The sequence below is a fragment of the Triticum urartu genome, chromosome 5 (genome assembly GCF_003073215.2).
Source record: "Triticum urartu cultivar G1812 chromosome 5, Tu2.1, whole genome shotgun sequence".
Lineage (NCBI taxonomy): Eukaryota > Viridiplantae > Streptophyta > Magnoliopsida > Poales > Poaceae > Triticum > Triticum urartu.
The window spans coordinates 362,565,146-362,582,017 of NC_053026.1; the positions used below are offsets into that span (position 1 = coordinate 362,565,146).

At 45.7% G+C, this 16,872-nt stretch overlaps 1 pseudogene; it reads left to right on the forward strand.

Annotated features, from left to right (window-relative positions):
• Nucleotides 1–11,099: 11,099 nt before the first annotated feature.
• LOC125509042 lies at nt 11,100–16,529 on the forward strand (annotated as a pseudogene).
• Nucleotides 16,530–16,872: the final 343 nt, after the last annotated feature.

Here is a 16,872-nt window from a genome sequence, read left to right on the forward strand (position 1 = left end):
TATGGATGTGAGCTAGAACAATTCTTTTTTAGGTAGAATCAGAATAATTCTTTACTCGCTTCACAAGAATTAAGCAGAGCATTTCAAATTTCATATTTCGAAGAGAGTTCACCCAAGGTGAGTGCTGTGTCAAGTTCAAAATATAGAGGTAAGAGCATTTCCAATCGTTGCGCCCCCCCAGGAGGTGCCTAAAATCGCCGATTGGGGGCGCACCGGCGCTAAACCGTGTGCTGGGGGCGTGATGCCCCCCAGTCGTGGCGCCCACATTTTTTTTTGAAAACTTAAATTTCGTCACAAACACGGCGCAAATTAAATCAAACTTCGGCGAGTTCGTTCATATTTAAAATATTTTACAAAAAAGAAAAAAAAACACTACTAGTCTGCTCCTCTCCGTCTCCTTCGCCGCTCCTCGTCACCTGCCGCCCTTGTAGTTCTACATGCCGAGGAGGCGGTAGAACCGCGTGTAGTCGTCGTCGTCGTCGTCGCCTCCGCCGCGGTCGCCTCCGCCGCGGCAACCCACCCCCGATTGGCGCGGCGGGTTGGACGGTCCGGGGGTGTCCTCGTCGTCGTTGTCGAGGACCACGATGTCGTGCTCGTCTTCGCGCCCACGTTTGCGGGCGGCTATCTCCTCCAGGGCCCGGCGCTGCCGGACCATCTCGTCGCGCGCCCACCGTAGGGCATCGTCATCGGAGAAGCCGCGCCGGGCTATCTCCTCGTACTCCGGGGGTAGGCCGGGCTCCGGCTTGGGCGCGACGAGGACGAGGCGGCCAGAGGCGGGGGTGGAGTCGCCGATGCGGACGCCGGAGCTGCGGGTGCGCCGGCTGACACGCGTGTCCTGGGGCTCCGGCTTGACGGGGCGGAGGCAGGGGGAGCCGGCCGACCGACCGGACGAGGAGGAGTACGCCCCGAGGTCCATGCGCCTCAGCGTCCACGAGCTCCCACGGCGGCGAGAGAAGGACGGGGGGTCGGGGTACTCCAGCCTTGGCGTGTTGCCGCCCTCGATGTACTCGAGGACGGCCTCCAGCGTGCGGCCGGGCACGCCCCACCATCGGCGCCGCCCCCTCGAAGTTGAGCCTGCCGGAGGGTACGACGCCGTTGGTGGCCTCGAGCTGCTCGGCGTGGCGACGCCGGAAGTATGGCTCACAGAGCGGGCTGTCTGGGACGTAGCGTGGCCCTGTTGGAAATATGCCTAGAGGCAATAATAAATTGGTTATTTATAATTTCATGTCCATGATAATCGTTTATTACTATGCTATAATGTATTGATAGGAAACTCAGATACATGTGTGGATACATAGACAATCCCACTAGTAAGCCTCTAGTGACTAGCTCGTGATCAATAGATGGTACGGTTTCCTGAACCATGGACATTGGATGTCGTTGATAAACGGGGATCACATCATTAGGAGAATGATGTGATGGACAAGACCCAATCCTAAGCTAGCAAAAGATCGTGTAGTTCGTTATGCTAAAGCTTTCTAATGTCAAGTATCATTTCCTTAGACCATGAGATTGTGCAACTCCCGGATACCGTAGGAGTGCTTTGGGTGTATCAAACGTCACAATGTAACTGGGTGACTATAAAGGTACATTACAGGTATCTCCGAAAGTGACTGTTGGGTTGGCACGAATCGAGACTGGGATTTGTCACTCCGTGTAAAGCGGAGAGGTATCTCTGGGCCCACTCGATAGGACATCATCATATTGCGCAATGTGACCAAGGAGTTGATCACGGGATGATGTGTTACGGAACGAGTAAAGAGACTTGCCGGTAACGAGATTGAACAAGGTATCTGGATACCGACGATCGAATCTCGGACAAGTAACATACCGATAGACAAAGGGAATTGTATACGGGATTGATTAAGTCCTTGACATCGTGGTTCATCCGATGAGATCATCGTGGAACATGTGGGAGCCAACATGGGTATCCAGATCCCGCTGTTGGTTATTGACCGGAGAACGTCTCGGTCATGTCTGCATGTCTCCCGAACCCGTAGGGTCTACACACTTAAGGTTCGGTGACGCTAAGGGTTATAGAGATATTAGTATGCGGTAACCCGAAATGTTGTTCGGAGTCCCGGATGAGATCCCGGACGTCCGAGGAGTTCCGGAATGGTCCGGAGGTAAAGAATTATATATAGGAAGTGCTATTTCGGCCATCGGGACAAGTTTCGGGGTCACCGGTATTGTACCGGGACACCAGAAGGGTCCCGGGGGTCCACCGGGTGGGGCCACCTGCCCCGGGGGGCCACATGGGCTGTAGGGGTGTGCCTTGGCCTATATGGGCCAAGGGCACCAGCCCCAAGAGGCCCATGCGCCTAGGGAAAGGAGAGTCCTAAAAGGGGGAAGGCACCCCGAGGTGCCTTGGGGAGGATGGACTCCTCCCTTGGGCACCGCACCAAGGAGAAGCCGGGCTGGCGCACCCCCCCCCTTGGCCCTATATATAGTGGGAGAGGAGGGATTTCATACCTCAGCCTTTGGTGCTTCCTCTCTCCCCGTTACGTCTCTCCTTCGTAGTATAGGCGAAGCCCTGCTACTGTGACGCCCTGCATCCACCACCACGCCGTCGTGCTGCTGGATCTCCATCAACCTCTCCCTCCTACTTGCTGGATCAAGGCATGGGAGACGTCTCCCTTCCGTACGTGTGTTGAACGCGGAGGTGCCGTCCGTTCGGCGCTAGGATCATCGGTGATTTGAATCACGACGAGTACGACTCCATCAACCCCGTTCTCTTGAACGCTTCCGCGCGCGATCTACAAGGGTATGTAGATCCAATCCTCCCTCGTTGCTAGATGACTCCATAGATTGATCTTGGTGACACGTAGGAAAATTTTGAATTTCTGCTACGTTCCCCAACAGTGGCATCATGAGCTAGGTCTATTGCGTAGTTTCTATGCACGAGTAGAACACAAAGTAGTTGTGGGCGTTGATTTTGTTCAATATGCTTGCCGTTACTAGTCTTATCTTGATTCGGTGGCATCGTGGGATGAAGCGGCCCGGACCAACCTTACACGTACTCTTACGTGAGACAGGTTCCACCGACAAACATGCACTAGTTGCATAAGGTGGCTAGCGGGTGTCTGTCTCTCCTACTTTAGTCGGATCGGATTCGATGAAAAGGGTCCTTATGAAGGGTAAATAGCAATTGGCATATCACGTTGTGGTTTTGCGTAGGTAAGAAACGTTCTTGCTAGAAACCCATAGCAGCCACGTAAAACATGCAAACAACAATTAGAGGACGTCTAACTTGTTTTTGCAGGGTATGCTATGTGATGTGATATGGCCAAAAAAGGATGTGATGAATGATATATGTGATGTATGAGATTGATCATGTTCTTGTCAAGGGAATCACGACTTGCATGTCGATGACGAGACAACTTCAAGAAGACACGATGATGGAGATCACGATGATGGAGATCATGGTGTCATACCGGTGACAAGATGATCATGGAGCCCCAAGATGGAGATCAAAGGAGCTATATGATATTGGCCATATCATGTCACTATTATTTGATTGCATATGATGTTTATCATGTTTATACATCTTATTTGCTTAGAACGACGGTAGTAAATAAGATGATCCCTTACAACAATTTCAAGAAGTGTTCTCCCCTAACTGTGCACCGTTGCTACAGTTCGTCGTTTCTAAGCACCACGTGTTAATCGGGTGTGATAGATCCTTACGTTCACATACAACGGGTGTAAGACAGTTTTACACATGCAAAAACACTTAGGGTTAACTTGACGAGCCTAGCATGTACAGACATGGCCTCGGAACACAGAGACCGAAAGGTCGAGCATGAGTCGTATAGAAGATACGATCAACATGAAGATGTTCACCGACGTTGACTAGTCCGTCTCACGCACAGATCGGACACGGCTTAGTTGACTCGGATCATGTAATCACTTAGATGACTAGAGGGATGTCTATCTGAGTGGGAGTTCATAAGATGGAACTTAATTATCCTGAACATAGTCAAAAAGGATTTTGCAAATTATGTCGTAGCTCCGTTTTCAGTTCTACTGTTTAGATATGTTCCTGGAGAAAAAATAGTTGAAAGTTGATAGTAGCAATTATGCGGACTAGGTCCGTAAACTGAGGATTGTCCTCATTGCTTCATAGAAGGCTTATGTCCTTAATGCACCGCTCAGTGTGCTGAACCTCGAACGTGGTCTGTGGATGTTGCGAACATCTGACATACACGTTTTGATAACTACGTGATAGTTCAGTTAAACGGTTTAGAGTTGAGGCACCGAAGACATTTTTTGAAACGTCGCGAAACATATGAGATGTTTCGAGGGCTGAAATTGGGATTTCAGGCTCGTGCCCACGTCAAGAGGTATAAGACCTCCGACGATTTTCTTAGCCTGCAAACTAAGGGAGAAAAGCTCAATTGTTGAGCTTGTGCTCAGATTGTCTGAGTACAACAATCATTTGAATCAAGTGGGAGTTACTCTTCCAGATGAGATAGTGATGTTTCTCCGAAGTCATTACCACCAAGCTGCTAGAGCTTCGTGATGAACTATAATATATCGGGGACATGTATGATGATCCTTGAGATGTTCGTGATGTTTGACACCACGAAAGTAGAAATCAAGAAGGAGCATCAATTGTTGATGGTTGTGAAACCTAGTTTCAAGAAGGGCAAGGGCAAGAAGGGATACTTCATGAAACGGCAATTCAGCTGCTGCTCTAGTGAAGAAACCCAAGGTTGAACCCAAACCCGAGACTAAGTGCTTCTGTAATAAGGGGAACAGCCACTGGAGCAGAATTACCCTAGATACTTGGTAGATGAGAAGGCTGGCAAGGTCGATAGAAGTATATTGGATATACATTGTGTTGATGTGTACTTTACTAGTACTCCTAGTAGCACCAGGGTATTAGATACCGGTTCGGTTGCTAAGTGTTAGTAACTCGAAATAAAAGCTACGGAATAAACGGAGACTAGCTAAAGGTGAGCTGATGATATGTGTTGGAAGTGTTTCCAATGTTGATATAATCAAATATCGTACGCTCCTTCTACCATCGAGATTGGTGTTTGTGTTGAGCATAGACATGATTGGATTATGTCTATCGCAATACGGTTATTCATTTAAGGAGAATAATGGTTACTCTGTTTATTTGAATAATACCTTCAATGGTCTTACACCTAAAATGAATGGTTTATTGAATCTCGATCGTAGTGATACACATGTTCATGCCAAAAGATAGTAATGATAGTACCACCTACTTGTGGCACTGCCACGTAAGTCATATCGGTATAAAACGCATGAAGAAGCTCCATGTTGATGGATCTTTGGGCTCACTCGTTTTTGAAAAGTTTGGGACATGCGAACCATGTCTATTGGTATATGTGCATGAAGAAACTCCATGCAAATGGACCGTTTTGAACTCACTTGATTTTGAATCACTTGAGACATGCAAATCATACCACATGGGCAAGATGACTGAAAGCCTCGTTTTCAGTAAAATGGAACTAGAAAGCAACTTGTTGGAAGTAATACATTTTGATGTGTGCAGTCCAATGAGTGCTGAGGCGTGTAGTGGATATCGTTATGTTCTTACTTCACAAATGATTTGAGTAGATGTTGAGTATATTTACTTGATGAATCACGAGTCTGAATTATTGAAAGGTTCAAGTAATTTCAGGGTGAAGTTGAAAGATCGTCGTGACAAGAGGATAAAATATCTATGATATGATCATAGAGATGAATATCTGAATTATGAGTTTGGCACAGAATTAAGACATTGTGGAAATCGTTTCACAACTAATACAGCCTGGAACACCATAGTGTGATGGTGTGTCCGAACATCATAACTGCACCCTATTGGATATGATGCATACCATGATGTCTCTTATCGAATTACCACAATAGTTTATGGGTTAAGCATTAGAGACAACCACATTCACTTTAAATAGGGCGCCACGTAATTCCAATGAGATGACACCGTATGAACTATGGTTTAGAGAAACCTAAGCTGTCATTTCTTAAAAGTTTGGGGCTGCGACGCTTATGTGGAAAAGTTTCAGGCCGATAAGCTCGAACCCAAAGCGGATAAATGCATCTTCATAGGACAACCCGAAACAGTTGGGTATACCTCCTGTCTCAGATCCGAAAGCAATAAGGGATTGTTTCTAGAATCAGGTCCTTTCTCTAGGAAAAGTTTCTCTCGAAAGAATTGAGTGGGAGGATGGTGGAGACTTGATGAGGTTATTGAACCGTCACTTCAACTAGTGTATAGCAGGGCACAAAGAGTTGTTCCTGTGGCACCTACACCAATTGAAGTGGAAGCTTATGATATTGATCATGAGACTTCGGATCAAGTCACTCCCAAACCTCGTGGGATGACAAGGATGTGTACTACTTCAGAGTGGTACGTAATCCTGTCTTGGAAGTCACGTTGCTAGACAACAATGAACCTACGAGCTATGGAGAAGCGATGGTGGGCCCGGATTCCGATAAATGGCTCGAGGCCATAAAATCCGAGAGAGGATCCATGTATGAAAACAAAGTGTAGACTTTGGCAGAACAGCTCGATGGTCGTAAGGCTATTGAGTGCAGATGGATTTTAAAAGGAAGACAGACAATGATGGTAAGTATCACCGTTAAGAAAGCTTGACTTGTCGTTAAGATGTTTTCCGACAAGTTCAAAGAGTTGACTACGGTGAGACTTTCTCACTCGTAGCGATGCTAAGAGTCTGTTGGAATTATATTAGCGATTACTGCATTATTTATGAAATCTTGCAGATAGGATGTCAAAACATTGTTTCCTCGACGTTTTTCTTGAGGAAAGGTTGTATGTGATACAACCGGATGATTTTGTCAATCCTGAAAGATGCTAATAAGTATGCAAAGCTCCAGCAATCCTTCTAAGGACTGGAGTGAGCATCTCGGAGTTGGAATGTATGCTTTGATGAGATGATCAAAGATTTTGGGTGTATACAAAGTTTATGAGAAACTTGTATTTCCAAAGAAGTGAGTGGGAGCACTATAGAATTTCTGATGAGTATATGTTTTAACATATTGTTGATCGGAAATGACGTAGAATTTCTGGAAAGCATGTAGGGTTATTTGGAAAGTGTTTTTCAATGGAAAGCCTGGATTAAGCTACTTGAACATTGAGCATCAAGATCTATAAGGATAGATCAAAACGCTTAAAAGTACTTTCAAATGAGCACATACCTTGACATGATCTTAAAGGTGTTCAAAGATGGATCAGTCAAAGAAGGAGTTCTTGCCTGAGTTGTAAGGTATGAAGTTAAGACTTAAAGCTCGACCACGGCAGAATAGAGAGAAAGGACGAAGGTCGTCCCCTATGCTTAAGACATAGGCTCTACAGTATGCTATGCTGTATACCGCACCTGAAGTGTGCCTTGCCATGAGTCAGTCAAGGGGTACAAGTGTGATCCAAGAATGGATCACAGGACAGCGGTCAAAGTTATCCTTAGTAACTAGTGGACTAAGGAATTTTCTCGATTATGGAGGTGGTAAAAGAGTTCGTCGTAAAGGGTTACGTGGATGCAAGCTTAACACCTATCCGGATAGCTCTGAGTAGAGATACCGGATACGTATAATGGAGCAACAATTTAGAATAGCTCCAAGTAGAACAGTTATTTGGAATAACTCCAAATAGAGCGTGATAGCTGCATCTAGGAGATGACATAGAGATTTGTAAAGCGCACACGAATCTGAAAGGTTCAGACCCGTTGACTAAAACCTCTCTCACAAGCAACATGATCAAACCCAGAACTTATTGAGTGTTAATCACCTAGTGATGTGAACTAGATTATTGACTCTAGTAAACTCTTTGGATGTTGGTCACATGGCGATGCGACCTGTGAGTGTTAATCACATGGCGATGTGAACTAGATTATTGACTCTAGTGCAAGTGGGAGACTGTTGGAAATATGCCCTAGAGGCAATAATAAATTGGTTATTATTATATTTCATTGTTCATGATAATCGTTTATTATCTATGCTATAATTGTATTGATAGGAAACTCAGATACATGTGTGGATACATAGACAACACCATGTCCCTAGTAAGCCTCTAGTTGACTAGCTCGTTGATCAATAGATGGTTACGGTTTCCTAACCATGGACATTGGATGTCGTTGATAACGGGATCACATCATTAGGAGAATGATGTGATGGACAAGACCTAATCCTAAGCCTAGCACAAAGATCGTGTAGTTCGTATGCTAAAGCTTTTCTAATGTCAAGTGTCATTTCCTTAGACCATGAGATTGTGCAACTCCCGGATACCGTAGGAGTGCTTTGGGTGTATCAAACGTCACAACGTAACTGGGTGACTATAAAGGTGCATTACAGGTATCTCCGAAAGTGTCTGTTGGGTTGGCATGAATCGAGACTGGGATTTGTCACTCCGTGTAAGCGGAGAGGTATCTCTGGGCCTACTCGGCAGGACATCATCATATGCGCAATGTGACCAAAGAGTTGATCACGGGATGATGTGTTATGGAACGAGTAAAGAGACTTGCCGGTAACGAGATTGAACTAGGTATTGGATTCCGACGATCGAATCTCGGGCAAGTAACATACCGATAGACAAAGGGAATTGTATACGGGATTGATTAAGTCCTTGACATCGTGGTTCATCCGATGAGATCATCATGGAACATGTGGGAGCCAACATGGGTATCCAGATCCTGCTGTTGGTTATTGACCGGAGAACGTCTCGGTCATGTCTGCATGCTTCCCGAACCCGTAGGGTCTACACACTTAAGGTTCGGTGACGCTAGGGTTATAGAGATATTAGTATGCGGTAATCCGAAAGTTTTTCGGAGTCCCGGATGAGATCCCGGACGTCACGAGGAGTTCCGGAATGGTCCGGAGGTAAAGAATTATATATAGGAAGTGCTATTTCGGCCATCGGGACAAGTTTCGGGGTCACCGGTATTGTACCGGGACCACCGGAAGGGTCCCGGGGGTCCACCGGGTGGGGCCACCTGCCCCGGGGGGCCACATGGGCTGTAGGGGGTGTGCCTTGGCCTATATGGGCCAAGGGCACCAGCCCCAAGAGGCCCATGCGCCAAGAGAGAGAAAAAAGGGGAGAGTCCTAAAGGGGGAAGGCACCTCCGAGGTGCCTTGGGGAGGATGGACTCCTCCCCCCCTTTGGCCGCACCCTTCCTTGGAGGAAGGGGCAAGGGCTGCGCCTCCCCCCTCTCCCTTGGCCCTATATATAGTGGGGAAAAGGAGGAGCAAACCAATCTAAGGCCTGGCGCCTCCCTCTCCCTCCCGTGACACATCTCCCTCCTCCCGCAGCGCTTAGCGAAGCCCTGTTGGAATCCCGCTACTTCCACCATGCCGTCGTGCTGCTGGATCTCCATCAACCTCTCCCTCCTCCTTGCTGGATCAAGGCGTGGGAGACGTCTCCGTTCCGTACGTGTGTTGAACGCGGAGGTGCCGTCCGTTCGGCACTAGGATCATCGGTGATTTGAATCACGACGAGTACGACTCCATCAACCCCGTTCTCTTGAATGCTTCCGTGCGCGATCTACAAGGGTATGTAGATCCACTCCTCCCTCGTTGCTAGATGACTCCATAGATAGATCTTGGTGACACGTAGGAAAATTTTGAATTTATGCTACGTTCCCCAACAGGCCCGTCCCTCGCCGCCCGCGGTAGGGAGGTGCGGATACGCGCGATCTTCGCAGGATGCGCCGCCCCGGTGGGCGGTGGTGGCACCGGACCCCACCGGCGCTGATTCTCCACGCCCCGGGCACCCGCATGTCCGGCGGGACCGGGTACTCGGCCTTGAAGAGGAGCCGAGTTTCGTCCTCGTGAAGGTGGCGGTGGCTGAAACCGTTCGCCGCCGCGCCGTCGCCTGGGAAGCGTTCGGCCATTCTTTGAATTGGAGACGGTGAGAGGAGAGGGAGGAAGGAGGAGAAAGGGCTCGTCGGCGGTGGAGACTCTGTGTGTGCCACCGACGCGCTGGGGGTCGGCTTTATATAGGCGGAAGCGCCGTGCGTACGCGTGGCCGCCGCGTTACGCGTGGCATGCGAGGGGACGCGCGTCGTCTCGTCTTCACACCGTCGCCCGTGAGGCATTAATGGCGGAGGCGGCAGCGCGCGGCAACTTTGGCATTGATTCGTCGCGGAAAACGAGGCGATGAGGACGACGGCGAGAAGCGAGACAAGTCGTTGGCAAGAAGGGCCCACGGCTCTTTCGCGCCAAAAAAGATTCGCCCGACGCCCCGAGCGCCCCCAGCACGCCGGGTTCGGGTTGGGTCCGCCGGCGCCAATTTCGGCCCGAGCCGGCGAAAATTGGATCCTTGGGAGCGCGACTGGGCCGATTTTTTACGCCGGCGGTCGAAAAGTCGTCTAGGGGGCCTTGTTGGGGGCACGGCTGGAGATGCTCTAAGTGGTTTGGTCAACAGTACTGCACCTCTAGGCTGCTTTTCCTTCCCAAAGCCTGATCCAAATGTACTTGCTCTTTTTTTTTGAAAGACCAGATTTGGCCGGCTTCATTGATTTAGGAGAAAGCAATGAAAAATACATGGAGGATTAAGTGATCATGGTTGAAAAAAGAAGACATAAAAAAAGAAAGAGAAAACTAGAGCTCACAAGGAGCGATTGGATAGACCCCGAACGAGGGCTCTAGACAGGCGGTACCGGCGGCGTGCCGGTGCTTGCATTCCAGCCTGATGGCGCGGGTAACGTCATTGTGGCATGGTAGCTTTTCCCTGAAGACGCATGTGTTTCTCTCCTTCTACAAATTTCAGGCGATCAAAAAGCATCGTTCTGAAGCCCTTTCGTGCTCTCGCTGGCGTGTGACGTATTATTTGCAGGCAGTGCTGCATTGTAGAGTGGAGCGGCGATTTGGCGATGACCATTTCCTCGCAGCCGGCTCTGGCAAAGAAACAAATTTGACGGGAGAACGGCACTCTCAGAAGAGATGAACCGCCAACCCCAGGCTTCGGAGACAGAGGCTGCAAAAATATCCATTTAGCCAGCCTCGTCTTTACAGCCGATCGTTACACAAGAGCCTGTTTCTGAACATGAGCTATGAGAACACCTTGGCAGATCTCGGTACTCCGCTCTTTTCGTCGGTACAGAAAAACACCTCCCTCCGTCCAAGCCTACTGCTCCTTCCTTGCAAAGCCAAACCCATGGCCGGACCATCTCTCCCTACGCCACCGCCGGTGGAGGAGCCACAGACGGGGGCTGCAAAGTCGGGGACGACGGTCGATGCCCTCACCGTGGACATGCTCCGCGACATTCTCCGTCGCCTCTCCCTCGCCGACCTTCTCCGTGCCGCCCTCGCCTGCCACCGCTGGCGCCGCGTCGCCGCACGCTGCATCCCCCGCACCGCCCCACTTCTCGGCTACTTCTTCCACCCCACCGCCACCGGTTTGCCAGCGCCCCTGCACTCGCGATCCAAGGAGATCGACACCCCCGCCGCCTTCGCTCCCCTGGACGCCTCCGCCCCGAACCTCTCCCTCGACTTCGCTCCGGAGGCCTCCCGCTTCGTGCTCCACGACTGCCACCAAGGCCTCCTGCTTCTCGACCGTTCGCGTCGCTCCCCAAGGGGACCATCCCGCGCTTCCTCGTCATCGACCCGGCCACCCGCCGCCGCGTGCTCCTCCCGCCGCCACCGCGCGACACGGTGCCCGACGACCACCGCTGGCGCCGCTCCAGGTACTACGTCGGCTCCGCACTGCTCTCCCGCGCGCACCCGAGCAAGCTCTGCTTCGAGGTCGTCTGCTTCACCATCGACGACGGGCACCCGCGCGCCTGGGTCGCGTCCGTGGACGACGGCCGATGCAGCTGGCGCGCGCTCCCGCGGACCATGGAGGTAGAGGTCGGTTTTGACCCCTGGTGGTTCGAGCGACGCTGCGTGCACGCCGCCGGGAAGCTCTACTGGCACATCTGCAACTCCTACCGCATGCTCGTGCTGGACCCTGCGACGCTGCACTTGTCCTACCTGCTGGCGCCAGCTGCACTGTCGGACGATTTCTGCACGTACCGCGTCGGGGAGACGCCGGAGGACGACGGCTTTGCCTCCTGGCCGTGGAGAGTCGTTCAAGGCAGCTGCAGCTCTGGGTCCGCGAGGAGGCCAGGGGGAGCGACAACGGCTGGCAGCTTCTGGACAGGGAGATGCTCAACATGCGCGTGGTGTGGGATGCAGTGCCAGGCCTGCCCATGGACCTTGCCCACAGGGTCTACAGTGTGTGGCCCAGCGACATGGACGCGGGGCGTACCGGCAAGGTGTTCATCAAAACCGATCGAGCGCCTGCACACCAAACATGGCAAGGAGTACGGCCATCCGATCTACGCCTACTTCCTCGCGTGGCCGCCTGCGTTCCTCGCTCCAGAATACTGACTTCCCCGTGATTGGTAAAACCTCCTTCCCTCTTCAAGATACCACTCATCGACGTTGCTTGATCATATGCTTAATGCTGCCTTGAGTTGTTCCTTGCATGTGCATGTGATGATAGGTGCATTCTGACTAAGTTATTTTACCGGTGCTGGTATGTACCGGTGACCAATCCACCATCCATCACTTTTGTCAAGATCTGTGCATATCTTATACTCTATTTCCAGATATTAGATTAGACATAGTAATACATGTACTGGTCAGCTTTACAGAAGAGAGAGAGTTAGAGTGGGGAGAACGGTGCATGCATGCATGCATTCTCTCAAGCCATACATATGGCATGCTTTTATTTTTCTCCTCATATTTTTAATGATTCATATCTTTTGAACCAAATGTCTATTATTGAATTTTTTTATATATTTAAATTCATGGTGACAAGACCTTTAGAACAAGATCAATTTTGGATATGTTTGAAATATATTTTATTTTATGTATTTCAATCTTGTTTGAAATCACTTTCATAAACCATTAGATTGTTTCACTATGTCATAAAAGTTTTTTCTAGTGTTTCACTCATTTTCATAAACTGGAATATGGAACTCACAGAGACACGGATATATTTGATAGGAAAACATTTTTTCTAGCTTTTCCTAGTGTTTCGCTCATTTTTCACAAACTGGAATATGGAACACACAAAGTTTTTTCTAGTGTTTCGTTCATTTTCAATCATTTGAATAAACATATTTCACTCAATTTCAAAAGATGGATTTAGGCCCATTCGAAATGATGGATATCACTCATTCGACAATTTATTTCAAACATTTCAGATAACTGATTTCACTCATTGAATCAAACAACACATTTCACTCATTTGATACAACTGATTTGAGTCGTTCAATTGAAAGAAATACCTGTTTCAATAATTTGAAAAACTAATTTCACTCATTTGAAAATAAAAATATTCTTGTTTCGAGAAGCTGGTATATGTCACAAAAATAAACTTAAATTATTTCATAGAACTAACTTCACTCATTTGATGTCACTTGTTTCAAATTACTCATTTCAATTATTAAAAAAAAACCGATTTCACTCAATTGAAAAGAAAAAAAAATCGCTCGCTTCATAAAACGGATTACGCTCATTAAAAAAAATATTATATTTCACTCATTTCAAAAACAATTTCACTCATTCAAACAATGATTTCATTCAATTCATAAAATTGTTTTCATTGAATTCAAAAAACACATTTCAGTTAATTGAAATAACCCATTTCATAAAACTGATTTCACTCATTACAAAATATATCTCAAAAACTAATTCCGCTTTGTATTTACGAAATATATTAAAATGTATTTCAATCATCTCAAAAGTTAGTTTCAAATGTTTGAAATATAAAATTTAACTTGAATAACTGAAATTTAAATGAAATGAAAAAACAATTTCATTCGCTTCATAAAATAGATTTCGCTCGTTTATAATTTTTTTTTGAAATAATCTGTCTCACATGTTTTGGTTTTGCTCAAATACTTATTTCGTATATTTTACAAAACATGTTTCACTCATTTGAAATGTTGAAATTAAAAGATGTTTGAATGTATTCAAGAGTGATCTTGTTCTGAAGGTCTGTGCATCAGGAGTTTAAATATATAAAAAGTTTCAAAAATCAAGTTGCAATTTAAAATATATGAATGAATGAAATTGCCAAAGAGAAAATAAAGGACATGAATTAGTCTGACATGTGATACATCTTCAGTACGTGAGAACGAGGAGAGAGAATGGACCATGCATGCATCAAGTATAACTATATTGCTGACATGGGCCCCTTTCATCTAACATTGATTTGACTATTAATAAAGATACAAGAGATAGACTCTCATTATACACATCTATACATTGTCTGTGGGCCTCTCTATAGCACGAATCAAGTTTCAAATGTTTGAAATATAAAATTTAACTTGAATAACTGAAATTTAAATGAAATGAAAAAACAATTTCATTCGCTTCATAAAATAGATTTCGCTCGTTTATAATTTTTTTTTGAAATAATCTGTCTCACATGTTTTGGTTTTGCTCAAATACTTATTTCGTATATTTTACAAAACATGTTTCACTCATTTGAAATGTTGAAATTAAAAGATGTTTGAATGTATTCAAGAGTGATCTTGTTCTGAAGGTCTGTGCATCAGGAGTTTAAATATATAAAAAGTTTCAAAAATCAAGTTGCAATTTAAAATATATGAATGAATGAAATTGCCAAAGAGAAAATAAAGGACATGAATTAGTCTGACATGTGATACATCTTCAGTACGTGAGAACGAGGAGAGAGAATGGACCATGCATGCATCAAGTATAACTATATTGCTGACATGGGCCCCTTTCATCTAACATTGATTTGACTATTAATAAAGATACAAGAGATAGACTCTCATTATACACATCTATACATTGTCTGTGGGCCTCTCTATAGCACGAATCACTTCGCATTTGAGTGGCAGATGGTTTGCCGGTAGGTACCGTATCCGGTAAAAAGAGGTTTGCGAGGTGCATTCGATTTAGTTTACGCTGCTGGCGTTGGTAGCACATATATATCCATTTGTTGTCGGATTTTGCAAAGTTGCCAGGATTTCTTATTGCAAGACAGGCCTCTGAAGCCACTGTGCTCAAAGTGGTAACAAATGTGAAGCAATCAATCCAAAATACATGTCTGTTTTAGAATTTCTAGTCATGATTTCTTTCTCGATTCCGGTTTCGATATATGCTGGTGGTAGAAGGTCTAATGCATACATATACGTTCTTCCTCTACATGGATCATAGTCTCTAGCTACACTGCACGCATGTTCATTTCTATCCTGGTCTGTCATATTTCGCATACCAACGCTTTCGCAATTCAATGGAGTTTGTTGAACGAATCAAATATTGCTATTTGTTACAGCCGTTAACAACTACTAGAACGAACAGAGTAAACATTCCTACTTGTTCTGCTGGTCGCAGCCATTAATTAACCATTAGCTAAACTCTGCCTTAAAAAGGAGAGAGCCAGAAATAACCATAACGGCGTGTTTCCTAAAATTTGGTCATTTTTTTATTGAATGAGTAGTATTTGGTCACTTAGAAGAGCAAAGAAACCTTAATTATGTTCATCATCTCATTAGCACTTAAATAGTTTTTTCCCGTGGAAGTACCTTATATTTTAAATTTTTGATTGCTTGAAATCATTAAATGCTGTCAGCGGTCTTTTGCTTTACCTGTACACGGGCTTAATGTTGTTCATCATCTCATTAGCACTTAAATAGTTTTTTTCTCGTGGAAGTACCTTATATTTTGAATTTTTCATTGCTTAAAATCATTAAATGCTGTCAGCAGTCTTTTGCTTTACTTGTACACTGGCCTAATGTTTGTGATCGCAGTTTGCTTGTACATAGACATGGCTTAATGTTCTGAATAGCAATCTACTGGTCAATAGTTTTTCATTTTAGCAAACAGCCCAATTGATACAATATTCTTCTCAGAATACTCAGCACTTTTCAGTTCAGCTGAAATTGTGCAAACTCTCAGAAAACTCTTTCAGAAATTTTTTTATTGGAAAAGTGAGTTCTCAGGCCTGTTTCAGTTTTTGTAACACCATCTATATACTCCCCCCGTTTCTAAATATAAGGTGTATTAGTTTTTCAAAAAGTCAAACGTAACCTATGTTTGACCAACTTTATAGCAAAATATATAAAGATTTACAATACTAAATATATAAAATATAAAAATGTACTTCATAGGGAATCTAGTGATAATGGTTTGGTAGTCTAGACATTGATATTTTTGTCTATAAACTTGGTCAAAGTTAGACAAGTTTGACTTTCTGAAAAAATAATACACCTTATATTAAGGAATGGAGGGAGTATAAGCTTAAAATTTCCTTTTGCTTATCAGTTTAGCTTTTATGGCTTATATCTGCAATTTATGTGAATCAGGTTCCTGACTTCTGAGATGCGGAATCAGCACAGTTTTTATTTGAAGTCAGTTGGAATCCTATCACCTCGGCTCACTAATGCCATGTGCACCTCCACGCAACGCGAGAGGAAGAAGCGCTCCTATTACCTTGTTTAATTAGACTATCTAAGCAATGTCAGCTCCTATATTTGTATTTTATCTAAGCATCATTTAGACTTAATATTCTCAAAACTGTTATCTAAGCATGCCAGTAATACTCATCGCACTTTTGATTCTTAACATTCTATTCTCCTGATTTGTTGAACTGCATGGTTGTGTACCGTGGACACACAACCAGATTTAATTGTCTCCGTAGGGACTGGTTCAAGTCTTCAACCTAGGTAGTTTAGTTTCAAAAATAAAATAAAAATGTTGTAGCTTAGTTTCAATACTGCTCTTGAGCGAATTTGTGTAGAACATGTAGCATTCATCATTCAGCAGAACATGTAGTTTAGTGCTACATATGCTCGCTGGACTGGAACCCGTGAGCTTGCGTTCGTCTGGAAATACGTAGGTAGTATGCGCCTGTGTCACCACGATTCCGTC